Source organism: Sciurus vulgaris (genome assembly GCF_902686455.1).
Source record: "Sciurus vulgaris genome assembly, chromosome: 4".
Lineage (NCBI taxonomy): Eukaryota > Metazoa > Chordata > Mammalia > Rodentia > Sciuridae > Sciurus > Sciurus vulgaris.
Window position 1 is genome coordinate 54770855 of NC_136464.1, and position 15599 is coordinate 54786453.

Consider the following 15599-nt stretch of genomic DNA (forward strand, 5'->3'; position numbering starts at 1 on the left):
CAGCTGCACAGAATAACACCCTCTTTCCGCTCCACCCCATGTTAGAAATCCTTGACATTCCTGGAGCAACTTCAGTTACATTTTCCACCTACCTATTTTTATCCCAACTGCATTCTATGTATTTATCCATGCTGTGCCATTTTTTTCTTCTCTCGCCCCTTCACACCTTCTTACTAAGATCATCAGGGATTTTAGTTTTGTCTTTGTCTTCTGTGCCTTTGTCCAATCTGGTTATGAACCTAGATTGTTCCCTCCAACCCTACTTTGTGCTTTGAGAAATTTTACTGTAATTGTCTTTCTCCTGTTTTTCCAATTATGGAATTTATGTGCCACAGACATACCGATCATTCTAGAGATAATATATTCATATTCATAAAGAATGGCAAAGTAATCAAACACAAAAAAATTTTAAATCATTGTTTTATTATTCAACCATTTAAAAAGGAACTATCCACCAGGTTCAGTGGTACATGCCTGTAATCCCAGCGACTCAGGAACTTGAGGCAGGAAGATTGCAAGTTCAAGACCAGCCTCAGCAACTTAGCAAAACCCTCACCAACTTAGCATATATAGATGTATATACATATGTGTGTGTGTGTGTATACATATACATATATTGTATTTGCCTAGTTCTTGTGTTCTTTTCTATCATTTTTCTCAGGTTTTCTGGATCACAAATATTTCTAGTCATTATAGCTAAGAAGGGCTCAACTACTCTTAAATCCCACTATATATGGTTTCCTATTGCTATCTATATTTATTCTTACTTCATTCATATTATATTTGTGTGTGCATGTATATACAAATAAATAATTTAGATAGTGATTTCTGGAAGAATTAATAGGAAAACATGTTATCTCTGGGAAGCTTTAAGGGATCACTACCCTCTTGAATAGTTTAAATTATTCCTATCTACATATTATTTTTATGGTTATAAAAATATGATCAGTAAAACTCACATGGTTGCATAATTGTTTCTGAGTCCATTCTTAAAAACAGTTTGCAACAGGCGCAGTGGTGCATGCCTGTAATTCCAGTGGCTTGGGAGGCTGAGACAGGAGGATGACAAGTTCAAAGTCAGCCTCAGCAACTTAGCAAGGACCTAAGCAACTTGGTGAGAGCCTGTCTCAAAATAAAATATAAATAAAGGGCTGGGATGTGACTTAGAGGTTAAGCACTTCTGGTTTCAATCCCTGGTACCAAACAAACCAAAAACAGATTGCTCAGGGCTGGGGCTATAGCTCAAGTGAAGTACTTGCCTAGCATGCACAAAGCTCTGAGTTTGATTCCCAGCACTCTCTCACACACACAAGTAAGCTAAAACTAATCAGAGAAGATTTCCTGGAGCATGAAACCTTAACTAGTTTCCCTTCTAAAATGTACACTGAAGTCAGCTCTCAAGTATGACTCAACTCAATGGAGTATTTGCCTAAGCATTCCAGAATAGCTAGGGTGTGTAGGTGATGCACACAGTTCATTGACGTGAGCAAAAAAGCATGAAGGAATTTGCTCAGAGGTCTGGGGGCTGTGTTTACTGATAATGTGAATTATTCTTCAAGCGAGATCAGTAGTTCTTAAAGAAGAAAAAAGTGTATGAGTGGGGAAGGCAAATGGAAAGGGTATAGCTTTCAAATATTTATGGTGAACCACAGCCTATGCCTGTTTGCTGGCTATTCTTCCTACATTCTTTTTCCAGATGTCATTATTCCCATTTCTCTACACCTACCCATCTACAACCATCTCTCCATCATTACCATTCATGTTCCCATGACTTCCTAGTTCCTGTGCTCCTTTCTGTCAGCTTTTCTGCATCACAAACATTTCTAGGCTGAGAAGCTGAGAAGAATTCAAGTACTCTTTTTTTAAAAAAAAATATTTTTAGCTGCAGATGAACACAATACCTTTATTTTGTTTATTTAGTTTTTTTTTTTTTTTTTTTTTTTTTTTTAATGTGGTGCTGGGGATCAAACCCAGTGCCTCACGCATGCTAGGCAAGCACTCTACCACTGAACCACAACCCCAGCCCTCAGCTACTCTTAAACCCCACTACATATCTTTTCCTATCTATATCTTTATCTATTCTCACTTCATGAAATACACAAACACGCACTCATTTTTTCCTTCTATGTTTTTATTTCTCTTTTTTTCTTCCTCCAACACTCCCATTTTCTCTTAACACTTGAGATCAGAGATACATTTACATTTTCCCTTTAAAACAAGAGGTACATGTCTGGTTTTCCCAAGGATGACTGATTCCATGTTCATCTTATAACCCGATGACCTTATAATCTAATATTAGTTTAGGACAAGAACATCCAATCTTTAAGTCTTTTCTGTAAAGAGCATAAACTAAGTTGGGAAGGGCAGGGCTTGTTTAAGTAGGATTGTCTTTGTTCATGTTTTTATAGATCTGAAATGTGGTAGCAGCAAACCTGTATGGCCTTTGCTATCTACTGGATTTTGGTTCTAGAAAGTCTTTTGTCACTATCTGAAATGATCCAAAGAGTCAGGACACTAATTTTGCACTCAAACTATACCTCCTAAGAGCATAGGAATTCAGCTTCTTTCTTGCGGAACCCAACACCAACCCATTCCAGAGTATTCAAAAGTGTCAAAAGAACTTTCCCTAACAGGACTGAACTGTAACAAAATTTCAAATTGGTAAAGTGCTTCACCTTTCTCATCAATCCTCTTGCTAGATTTCTATTCTCCATACCCCAAACATCCCCCAGAACTGACAACCTCAAACTTTTTGCTCCTTACTGCCCTATAACCATCTGTCCTACTCTGCTTTTGAATACCAGCTCAGCCTCCTCTGTGTTCAGTGTCCAGATACAATTAAACTTTCCTCCCATGCTCTGGTAATTTGATGTTTGACTTTCCATCAGATTTATTTGTTACTGTATCTAAGCCGGTCTGTGAGATCTGTCCCATTCTATGATTATTATTAGACCTATTTGATCAGCCTAATTTGGTGGGCTGGGCCCACAGCTCCCCTCTCTCAAGACTCCAAGTGTATTATTTATGTTACTATCTTTCTCCTACAGAGCTCTTCTAGATTAGAATTACCAATTTGGCAAAAAATTGAAGCTAAATCTAGATTATGCCAATTATTCCTTAGATTATCTCTTTTGCACAATACAGACATTTATAGGAGCCTCTGATGCTGACATATAGAAGAATTTCACAAAGTATGGCAGTCTAAAAAGAATAATTTTGAGGTGTTACCTAGCCACATGAGTCTGCCTACTTCAAGGTCAGATACATCTTTATATTATGCTAAACTGGGCCCAAATTTCAGCTCCTCTGAAACTAAGCTAATTTACTGTCAAAATGCTTTATGGGTTCTCAATATTTTTATAGATGCTTCATCAGTACTTATTTACACATGAACACATAGAGATTATGGGATATGGGTTGCAGTTGGCGGGAGGCAGGGGGTGGAGGAAACTGTGGGCGGGAGATTGGTCATTGCCAGTTAACAACAGGTGCGAACATTGCTCTTTAAATTTAGCCACTGCACTTGGCATCTTGTCTCTCAGCCGTCACTTACGGCAACCACTGCTGATTTGGAAAGGATCAAAGAAAGAATGATAGAAAAGGTCCTATTTATTAAACGACAGAAAGAAAAAAAAAAAAGCTTTGTTCTCTTTTATTTAATAAAACTAGCCTAGTTCTCTTTTATTTAATAAAACTAGCCTAGTTCTCTTTTATTTAATAAAACTAGCCTAGTTCTCGTTTATTTAATAAAACTAGCCTAAGATATGGAAAGTGTAAAGACAGCTTGAGGAATGAAAGAGGAAGAAATTATTCAGAGATGATAATCATTAACAAATTGTTCTTAATTAAGCACTTTAAGAGGCATTCAGCTGCCAAAACTTGGAGCAAACTTATCTAAAATTTGAGTGGAGGCTCAGAAATAATTACTATTAATTTAGAATTTGGATAAGAGTAGAAGGACAAAACATAGGTGAATACAATTCATTCATTCATTCACACAATTTTAAAAAATATATTGAATGGTTAGTAGGTACCAGACAATACATGACAGGAGGAATTTTCCAAAACTTGCATCCCCTATAATATGTATTTCTTTTTCTGAAACATTCATTTAACCATCCTAACCCTGACCTTGAAATGAAATCAATCTATCGGATGTAGTGGTGCACACCTGTAATTTCTGTGACTTAGGAGGTTGAGACAGGAGGATCACAACTTTAAGACCAGCTCAGTAACTTAGTGAGACCCTGTCTCAAAATTTTTAAAAATTTTTAAAAAGGGTTGGGGGTGTAGCTTAGAGATAGAGTTTTCCTGGATTCAATCCCCAGTACCAAAAAAAAAAAAAAAAAAAAAAAAAAAAAAGGAATCAATTTTTCCTATAACTTTATGAACCAACATTTACATACAATGTAAAAGGATGAAAGCTCCTTTGAGTAATCTCTGAGAATTAACATAAATTTTAAACATCTACCAATGTAATAATTACCCCATCCAACATTACTAAGAAGATGTAATAGGGTACAATTCTATTAAATAGTTCCTAGATAATTCACCATCTAGAGTGTCAACTAAACTTCAGTCCTAGGAAATTATAAAAAGACATTGTGCTACTTTTTTCATATCTTGCTTCATTAAAATGTATATCTTAGGTTAAATCAGGTTCTTAGGGTTAGTCAGCATTGGGGGAATAACCCAAAAGGTTGACAAAATTTAAGTAGAGTTATGGCATTAATAGATGCCATTACTTTAAGGCCCCAAAGCAATTAGGCATGTTCAATAGAAGTAGTCTATTGAATCAAAACCTTTGTTTACTGACAAGAAGAGAAAATTTTCACATAAAACCACTGGATTCTAAAGCCAAGATAGCATATGACACTGTCCTAACAGAATACTGAGTTAATTTGGAAATACCATTATTATTTCATCCCATAATATAGAACCAAATTAAGAGGATGTGAGAAAGATTATAAAGATTTGAAGCTGGGTGTGGTGGTGCATACTTATAGTCCTACTACTAGGGAGACTGAGGAAGAAGGATCACTGAGCCCAGAAGTTTAAGACCAGTAAGGGCAACTTAGTAGATGCCTGTCTCAAAATTAAAAGGGCTGGAGATGTAGCTAGGATGCCTGCCTAGTATGTACAAGGCCCTGGGTTCAATTCTCAGTACCACACCAAAAAAAAAAAAAAAAAAAAAAAAAAAAAAAACGGGAGAGAGAGAGGGAAAGCAAATTTATTATTTCATTATTACAGCTTAACATGTGATAATAAGAGATTAGAGAAGCTGGAGGGCACTTAACTGATACATGAGGATCAGGGAAATCACCTCCAGGCAAGCAATATTTGTCAAGAGCTGAACCATCAGGAGGAGTAAATGGCAAGGGAGGCTTCTGAGTTGTGATACCAGAGATGCAACAGGAACAGACAGGTTATACAGGATTATATTAAGGAATCTGAACTTTACCCAAAGAGAAGTCTTAAAGGGTCTTATAAAAGGGAGATATTACACTGGCGACTGCAAAAACTAAAGGCAGAGAAAGAGATGAGGAAATCTAGGCATGAAATCCCCCTGGTATGAGTTGTAGCATTGGCTAAGGGAAAATAAAGAATAGAATCATTTGAGAGATATTGTATTACGAAGTTAGATCAAAAGGTATTACTGATTAACACACTGACTATAGTTAATAACAACATATTGTACTTTTGAAAATGCAGAGTGGATGTTATGTGTTCTAACCACAAAAATAATTATGTGAGGTAATAAATAGGTTGGTTATCTAAATCAAGCCATCCTACACTATATATACTTCAAAACATCATGTTGTGCCTAATAAAGACATATGATTTTATCTGTCAACTAAAAAAAAGGTATTGGTGATTGATAAGGATATGGTGGGGGAGTAGATGAAAGAGAGTAAAGTATGGAGGAAGATTTCTAGGTGTTTTGCTTGGGCAACTGGGTGGATGTCATACACTGAAAGAGGAAACAAGAGGAAAGAAATGATTTGTTAGAGAAAGAGGATGAGTTAGGTTTCAAAATATTGTTTATCAGGTGCCTTGAGATATCTGAGCAACAATACTCATCAGGCAGTTAGATGTTTGACTCTAAGTCTCTGAAGGACATCCAGGCTCTAGAAATAGATGTGGGAGTCATCAGCATACAGATTGTTGGTAACTGAGGTCATGGGAGTGGACAATACCACCCAGGATGAGTATGTGGAAGAAAAGAAGCCCTGAGATATTAGTTTCTTAATTAATAAATGTTTAATAAATAGTTGATTTGATTAAATGAATAAAAACATGAGTCAAAAAAGTTTAGAAGGCCACTTTTAACATTTGCTCAAGACTTTTTTCAGGTACCGATATTCATTGGCCTTGGATAGTTTGTGATTATGCGTTGTTCTGTTTTCAAATTTTTTTTAGGTTCCTGAAGAATGTTTTAATTTTGTCTGTAAGAGTCTTATTACAATGACAATGTGTGCAAAGTTCCCAGACTGAGTTCTATTACTTCAGGAAGAAGCAAGCTGACACACCTGACCCAACTCCTTGCACATAATTAATGCTCAATAAGCATGTGCTCAAAGAGACTTAGGGAATGAACCAATAAAGCATAAACAAAATACATATTCCTATTTCCTCATAATAGGGAAAATTACAGAGCCTCTACTATACTACTCATGTTCATTGAGTTACTTCAATAAGAACAACATAGTAATTCAGTCCCTAGGGCCACTTAAACAAAGGAAGTACATTCTGAACTAGTATGGCTGCTTGGACACATTCCACAGATAACTGGGGTGGTATATTCAACAACAAACTCATGTCCAAAATACGCAAAGAAATACAACTCAATAAGAAAAAGGTATCAACCCAATAGAATAGCAGGCAATAGACTTCACCAAACACTTCATGTAATAGGATATCCGAACAACCAGTAAACAAATGGAAAGGAGCTTGATTTCATTATCAGTCAATGAACTACAAACTAGAAACCACAGTTCAATGGCACTTCAAGACCACCAGAATGGCTAAAATGAAAGCAATACAACCAACTCCACCAGTATGTGTAATTATAATGCACCAATAGAAATGTAAATAAATAAATAAATAAAATTAAAGAGATGACAAATACCAAGTTTTGGCAATAATATTAGACAACCATAATTCTTGCATAGTGCTGGTGGGAGTATAAATTGATACAAGCACTGTAATCAGTCATAGAACAGCCAGGAGACAGAAATCGCAACTTAATATAAATCATTATTAGTGAGGGTCCCTTTTCTAAGTTTCTATGGTTAAATAATTCCAACCATTCCCTTTGCTTTCTCAGCCTTAGAGGTTATAGCTGCTTCTCGCAATTGTGGATGTGTAGTCACAAGGGTTTTAAGATTAAGATTGTATAATTTTTAAATCCTGGTAACTGGCAATAACTTTCCTATCCATTATGGGAATAAGTCAGACTTGGAAATTTTTCTGAGAAACTATTCTATGTACATATGAGAGGGATAAGTGAACTATAAATTCAAAATTGGCCAAATTTCTAAAATAGAAGTTTCTATTACAAACATAAAAAGACAGATTGAAAGATAGAAATAGCACCTTGGAAATAAACGTAGTCTATTCTCTGATCAGACCAAAAAAATTGAAGGAGGCCCTATAAAGTGAATAAGTTGGACAGACAAGAACTAATTTAACAACAGAGCTAGGATGAATAACGCCATTGCCAAGTACTGAGGACTTAACCAGGTATCAGGCACTGTGCTCTGTGCTGAGAACTTATATGGTTTAACTCACTTAATCCCCCTGCCAACATTACCACATAGGTTTTAGTATTCCTCTGATAAGAAAAGTGAAGTTAAGTAATTTGTCCATATTCACTACCCACACTCAGAATAAAGGATCCCACCACCAACATCATGAAAGTACCCTGCCTTTCTGGAAGCCACACTCTCCACAAGCAGTCCAACATAATTCAAGACTACAATTCAGCATTGATCTGTGTGTGTGTGTGTGTGTGAGTGTGTGTGTGTGTTTTGCTGGGAATCGAACCCAACACCTTACATATACTAAGCACACACTCTACCACTGAGCTACATCCCCAGCTCCAGCTTTGGTTTTTGTTGTTGTTGTTGTTGTTTCTCCCCCTCCAGGCCATTCAGTTTGTAGTGAGAAAAAAGAAACAGGTTAGAACTGAAAAAGACCTGAAAGTTTCCCTGATTTAGTCTTTAGGTGCACAGCGAAGTCACTGAGGTCTAAGATCATAACCAATTTTCCTAAGGCCACAAAGCTTTTTGTGGTGGGGGCAGGGCAGTGACCCGAGTTTCCTAGCCCTCAGGGCACTTCTCTTTTTCCTATACCACAAAATCCGCCCCCCCTACATTCTATTCTTTCAAAGTGGGTGTTAGCATAGGGTCCAAAGTTCTTGTTGACTCTGAAGGGATGGGTTGATGATAGCACAGGAAGGGTTGGTCATTAAATGTGTAACACTGGTACTTCCTGATCTGTATCCAATGCCAATTATACATGGTCAGGTACTGTGTACTGGGCTGAAAAATTCCCTCTGTTTTCAAACTGCTTTTCTACATTATCTTTGCCTTGATACCTCAAACTCTCAACTGTTTCCTCCTTTGGAAGGGAACACTGGAAACCTCTGTTGAAATGCCAACAGACAGTAAAACTAAAGAAAGCTCTCGTCCGTACTTTAGCTGGAATTTATTAATGCAATCAGCAATCATCTACTGGAGGAGTCCTCGAGGACTCTGGAGAGATTAGGCATGGCAGGGTCATGTGGTACAGGATGTCCTAATAGGCGTGAGGTAGGTTAGAGTGGGAAGTGCAGTCCGGACGATGGCCATGTGAAGTCATGCAGAAGACTGAAAGGAATGGAAAGTAAGGAAGTGGTACAGAAATGGGGGTAGGGTGGAGGGAGAACAGGACACCTGTGCACAAATTAGAAAAAGAAGTCCCTTCTGAACATCTTGGAGAATGGAACACATACTCAGTTTCTAGGCCCCACCCACTTGTATGCTGAAGGACCAGCTGTGACAGACTCTGTGTCAAGCACACACATCATGTTGATGACTGCCTCTCACCCTTGCTGTTGCTATTCTTTTCCCAAGACGATCATAGAAAAAAGAGAAGGGAAACACTACAGTGCCTGCTGTAGGCCTCACTGGATTTACAGAGCTCCTACTCTCTGCAGTCCCTGTCATCACAAAACACTCAGCAAAGTAGATACTATTACTCCAGTTTCATAGATGAGGCAAAAAAAAAAAAAAAAAAAAAAAAACTGACAAAATGAGTTTAAATAATTTCCCTAAGGCACATAACTAGGATAGCATTCAAAGAGGCTAAGTACTGAGTGCAGAGCTGAGTCAAATTGTGGCCTTCTGACTCATGTTTATCTCGGCTCACTATACCACACCCCTTCACAGAAAAGGGTTTCCTAGAGTTTGCATAGCAGCACATTCTCTCTTTTCTTTCTTTTTTTTCTTCTCTTTTCTATATCCTTTTTTTCTTTGTAGTTGGACATTCTCAGTTATACCAATCCTATACTTTACTACACAGAATTGACCTTCATTGGTCTAATTTATCATAGGTAAGCTGTGGGTGTCTTGGTGTCTCATTTGTAAGTGGGCCATCTGGCAGGCAGCATATGGAATCAGACCCTTTGACAAGGTCACAAGAAGGTTAATTAAGTCTAAATTTCAAAGTGTTTTTCTAAGCTGGGGATGTAACTCAGTGGTAGAGCTCTTGTCTAGCACAGGCAAGATCCTGGGTTCGATTCCCAACAACACACACACACACAAATTTCTAAAAGCTGAAAGAAAGAAATATTGTCAGTGATAATATTGAGTACTTGCTATTAGCAAGGCATTGGGGTGGTGAGAAATTAATTTTATAACATCTTGTTAAATCCTTATGATATCCCTATGAGGAAAATACTAAACCAATTTCCATTTTTCCAAAGAGAAAACTGTAACATTGGGAGGTAAGATGCTAGAAATCTCCTGACTGATAAGTAGTAAGGCCAAATTATGGATTCAGGGTGTTGGACAGAGTCCACACAGTGAAGCCAGCACTACTTCATACTACCTTCCCTGGTACAAAACACTTCCAGGACATGAGGAAGATCTCAGAGTAGCAGGGCGAGGTGGCACACGCCTGTAATCCCAGTTACTTGGGAGGCTGTGGCAGAAAGATCACAAGTTTGAGGTCAGCCTGGGCAAGTTAGTGAGATCCTACCTCCAAAAAAACAAAATAGGCTGGGGATGGGGCAGGGGTTATAGCTTAGTGGTAGAGTGCTTGGCTAGCATATGTGAGGCACTGCTAGCACCACATGAAAATAAATAAATACATACATACATACGTACACACATACATAAACATATTGGGTCCATCTACAACTAAAAAAAAAAAAATTAAAAAAATGGGGATATAGGTTCGTGGAAGGGTGCCTCTGGATTCAACTCCCAAGACCACAAAAATAAATAAATAAATAAATACAAAGATCTCAGAGTAAATCCTGTAGAACCTTAAACTATTAGCTCAGAGGTAATCACTGTGAGCCCATAGGGGATAGTTTCAGGGTAAATACAGAAATAAAAATAAAGAGTTTGTGTTTTTAAAAATAGTTTCTTTGGGCTAAGGTTGTAGCTCAGTGGTTGAACATGCATAACAAGTGTGAGACTCTGGGTTCCATCTTCAGTACTACAAAGAAAATAAATGTTTTTCCTTTAATACATTCATTCTTTAAGTATGATTCAGTATACCTTTTGGATAAATGCCATGTCTTTCGACAATTTGTTTTCTTTACCTATTCTATCATTGTTGAATAAATTATATTGAGCTCTTGCTAACACCCAACATGGCACATAATGACGAACACTCAAATATTTATTGAATGATTGGTTACAGAAGGCAGAGACTTTACCTGAAGTTCTCCAGTTGTAGTTCCATAAGACTTAATCATTAATGCTTTTGATAATTTCATCATCAAATTGCAAGAGATAATATTCTACTGGATAAAGGTTGGGTTAAAGTCTAGGTTTAACATAATTTATGAACTAGTAGTAGGTAGGAAATGTCCAATAATTATAAACTTTCTAGGGAATAAGTTGAAAGTACTTGTTTTTCCCCCCTAAGGTTTTAAAGACTGTCCCTACTGAGAGCAATAGGCTTCACTAACATCAGAAATTTGTAGTCCTGTTAATTCACTTGTGTCCTCTACCTTTTTTAAAGGAAGTATAGGAAATCCTTTATTTATAGCAAGTCACAGTTCTAACTTCAGAATTCTACCTGCAAACATCAAGTTCAACTTATAGTACCCCTGAGGAACCCCTATAAACAAGCATGTGGTACCTAGACACTTGAAGAATTGCATTTTACCTTATTGCAAAAAAAGACCCACAATCTAATGTCTGATATCTATACATTGCTTAAGAAATACACAATGAGGAAAATAAGGATGCAAAACCAATATTCCTATATCAATATTTTAAAAGGCCATCAAGAAACCTAAGGTTTATCTAGAAATTGCCTTAATGCTGAAAATTCAAATATCACCATAGCCTTGTGATCTACTAAAGGGAATAATGGAAGTAGTTTTGGAAACCTAGTTTCTAAATTCAAGTCTTCTGCTCTGCAATCTGTGAGACCTTGAGCAGTCACTCAATCACCTCCCCACCTGCAAAAAGAGAATCCTCAACTCCTATTTGTTGTAAAGGCCAAAAAGAAAATGAAAGGCAAAGACAATGCACATAATACTATGTGGCATTTGAAATAAAAAAAAAAAAAAAAAAAAAGAAGTCAGAGGCTGGGGAGATAGCTCAGTTGGTAGAGAGCTTGCCTGGGTTCGATCCCCAGCACCACAAAAAAAAAAAAAAAAAAAAAAAAAGAAAAGAAAGCTTTGGGTTGTACAGCTATACAACTTTCCTACCATACCTGAGACCCTCCAGTGCTGTAAAGCAAACAAAACAAAACAAAATAAAATATTAAGAATTAAGAAGAAATGAAATCTTTGTTTATTGGGACCCTACTTTCCTGGAGTTCTGATTCATATGAGAAGTTTTACCAATGACAAAGACTATGTGAGCTTACTAGTCCTTCTAGGCAGGACAAAATGCCCATGCCCTTGAAAACACATGCCTTCCTGAGAAAAGGACCATGTGTCAGCTTACATAATGAGAACTCATTTCACTTTATTGCATCTCTCAGAATCTTTTTCATTTGGTAAAAAACCTCTTGATTTCTGAATTATGACTACTCTTGTTCATCCATTTCCACAAGGTTAAGCAACAGATGTCTTAAATGTAGGACAAAAGATGCCCCCCCCCCTTCTCTTCTATTTTTTCTTCTCCTCCCCGGGTCTATTCTCAGAGTTTGGGATGGACCACATTACTCCTCAGACTGACACAATGGAATAGCCAACCCACTGAAAAGCTGAGCTCTTCAGCTTGCTGATTCACACTGTCTTTAAGCAAAGAGATGATTGTTTTTAACTTGTAGTGTCTTTTTTTTCCTGACTCCTAATGAGCTCCAGTCAACCCAGATCCTTTTATATCACACAAGTAAATATTGAAATAGATGAAGACAAAATCCACAAAGAATTTCAACTCAGGATTTCCCCCCTTACATAAGCCAAATAAAGGAATTATTCTGCCCATCTCTTATAAAAAGTTAACTGAATTCATGCTGGTTAGACTCTCATAGCAGTAGACTGACATTGTCTTTATGAAATTCAGTAATTTAGTCCTGTCAATAATGGCAGGATAATGAATAAGAAGTGTTCATTGGACTCTATTTTCAATTCTAACTCTGACTCATTACTATTACTTTGCCCTGACCATCTTATATTATTACTTGGAGTCTCCTTTATGTTAGCAATGCAGAATGATTTGGGAAAAACACCCTGTGAGCTAAAGAAAAAAGATGTTAAAGTTGTATTTCTGTAATTGATATACCACTGTTGTCTTAGATACAAACTGTCTAATTTGGTACCTCAGTTTCTTTAACTGTAAAATCATGATAAATTATTTACTTAGGGATGGGGCATGTAGCTCAATGGTAGAGCACTTGCCTAGCATGTGAGAGTCCTGGGTTTGGTCCCCAGTACTGCATAAATAAATAAACAAATAAAATAAAAATATCTCCTCTTTTCCCTCAGTTTACTTACAGAAATGGAGCAATGATTGGAGAAATGGTATTGATGGTATAAAAGATTTTTGGGGGATGGTATTGGGGATTGAACCCAACACTTTGATGTGATAAGCAAGTGCCCTACCTCTGAGCTACATAATCATCCCTTTCTATTTTTTATTTTGAAATAGGTTCTCATTAAGTTGCCAATGCTGGTCTCAAACTTGCAATACTCCTGCCTCTCAGCCTTCCAAGTAGCTGGAATTATAGGAGTGTACCATGTGCCTGGCTAGAAAAGATTACGATCTGTCTAGAATGTTGATACAGAAAGATAAATATCCTTTTTATTATTTCTACTGGTATTTTTAGGTACTTAGTGCTCCCTCGGTTTGAACTAACTTATTTCTATTTGGAAAAGAGTACTATTTATGCTGTATTTTTTGCAAAGCCTTTGCAGAAATAGAACAGGCTATGCAGAATGCACTTTAAGAAAACAAAATTCTTCCATAAGACTGTTGGCAGTTAAAAATTCTCCTGATTCACATTATTATTCCTAGTGAAGAGGCAGCTTATTAATTCAGAGCTGTCTATAGCCATGTTGTCTAGGTAGCAAATACCAGCTAACAATTGAGGATACCACTCAGTTGATCCTAGCTATTCCAGGATTTTAGCAAAGTGCCTGAGAAAGGTGTGTAGGTAGAGAGGGATCTTAAACTCTAACAATAGTTGACAGCTTCTAATATGTTTAGTTTTTTTGTGCGTCTAACTTAAGAATGTTATAAGGATTTTTATCTATTTATGTAGATAACAGGAAGGTTGAAAGGTAAGTTTTCTATTCAATTGCTAAAAGAGTTATTATCTTCACACTGTACAATTTAATTTTTTTTTTTTTTTTTTTTTTTTTTTTTTTTTTTTTTTTTGAGGTAGGGTCTTTTTGTGTTGCCTAAGCTGGTCTTGAACTTGTGGGCTCAAGCAATCCTCAGGTATGCACCACTGTGTCCAGCTTCATTTTAATTTTTTGTTGTTGTTGTCCCAGGTTGACTGAAAATATTACAGCATAGCAGAAAGATTCTAATAGTTTTAGTAGTGTTTTTTGTGCATTTTTATTGGTGCATTATCATTGTACATTTGTTGTTACATATTCATACATGCACACAATATAATAATATAATTTGACAAATATCACTCCCTAGCACTTTCTAGTGGTATTTTGAATTTCATCCCCAAAGTAGGCTGAGTGACCTGTAAGTTGGACAGACTGCCAAAGTCCTAAACCTTCAGAACTTCCTTAGTGTCAGGATCTACTTTAATGATCTTCTGACCCTGGGCTGAGACCTCAGGAACATAATTCCCTCTATCTCCCTTTCTACCTTCTCCTACTCCTGCAACTTGATGGACCTATTCTCATCAAATGTGTAACATACCCTGCAATCTTGTGGAGTTTCTTGCTGGGAATAAAGGTGATCTCCTTGCACGAGTGCTTGTTGGTGTGGAAGTCATTGCCTAGGCAAGTGAAGTACTTCTCTCTGATGAACTGGGCTGACTTCTTCAGTTTTGGTAGGAACATGGCCCATGTTGGTGGGTCTCGTTGAAAGAGCTTCGTTTTAGTTTTTGAAGATTATAATGATAATGTATTTGTTATACAATCTGTCACATTACACATTACAGTATATCAGATTCGAAGCTCAGGGCTGGGGATAGAACTCAGTGGTACAGCCTAGCCTGCTCTAGTGGGCCTGGATTTAATCCCCAGTACTGAAAGAAAGAATGAAAGGAAGGAAGAGATCAGACAGCTAAAGAAAAACATCCTCAGACCCGCACATAAATGCTATTAATTCAAAGATGGGTCTGAAACTGAAAGATCAATTTATGGGGTAAAAGGAATAGAGGGACCTAAGTAACAAAAATTCCAGCCAAATAAGACACAAGATGTAGGACTGGGCTGGTAAATAAGAGAGGTCCTTGCAGAACTATAGATGCTTGGTAACAAGTATCGGGGATTAGTAACAAGGAAACTCAAATCAAAAGGCAGGAAATGCAAGTACTTCAATTATAAAACATTCCTGTAAAAACCTATAAACTCCTTGAGGACATACCTTAATTCATTCAAAAAATATGTATTGAACATCTATATATCCCCAACACTATTCTACACAGTATAGAGTCAGCAGTGAACAATACAAAGGTTACAGACTCTGTGCAGCTCATATTCTAGTTGTGAGACAGACAATGAACAAGTAAAATAAATAGTATGTCAGTAGAAACAAGTCTATGGAGAAAATTTAAGCAGGAATAATGGGGATCAAGGATGGGGGCATGATTTTGAGCAAGATGGCTTGGGAAGGCTTCTCAGAAAAGACAAACAAAACTTAGGGTGTGGGGGTGTGGCTCCGTGGTAGAGTGCTTGTCTAGCTTGCATAAGGCACTGGGTTCAATCCCAAGTAATAATAATAACAACAACAACA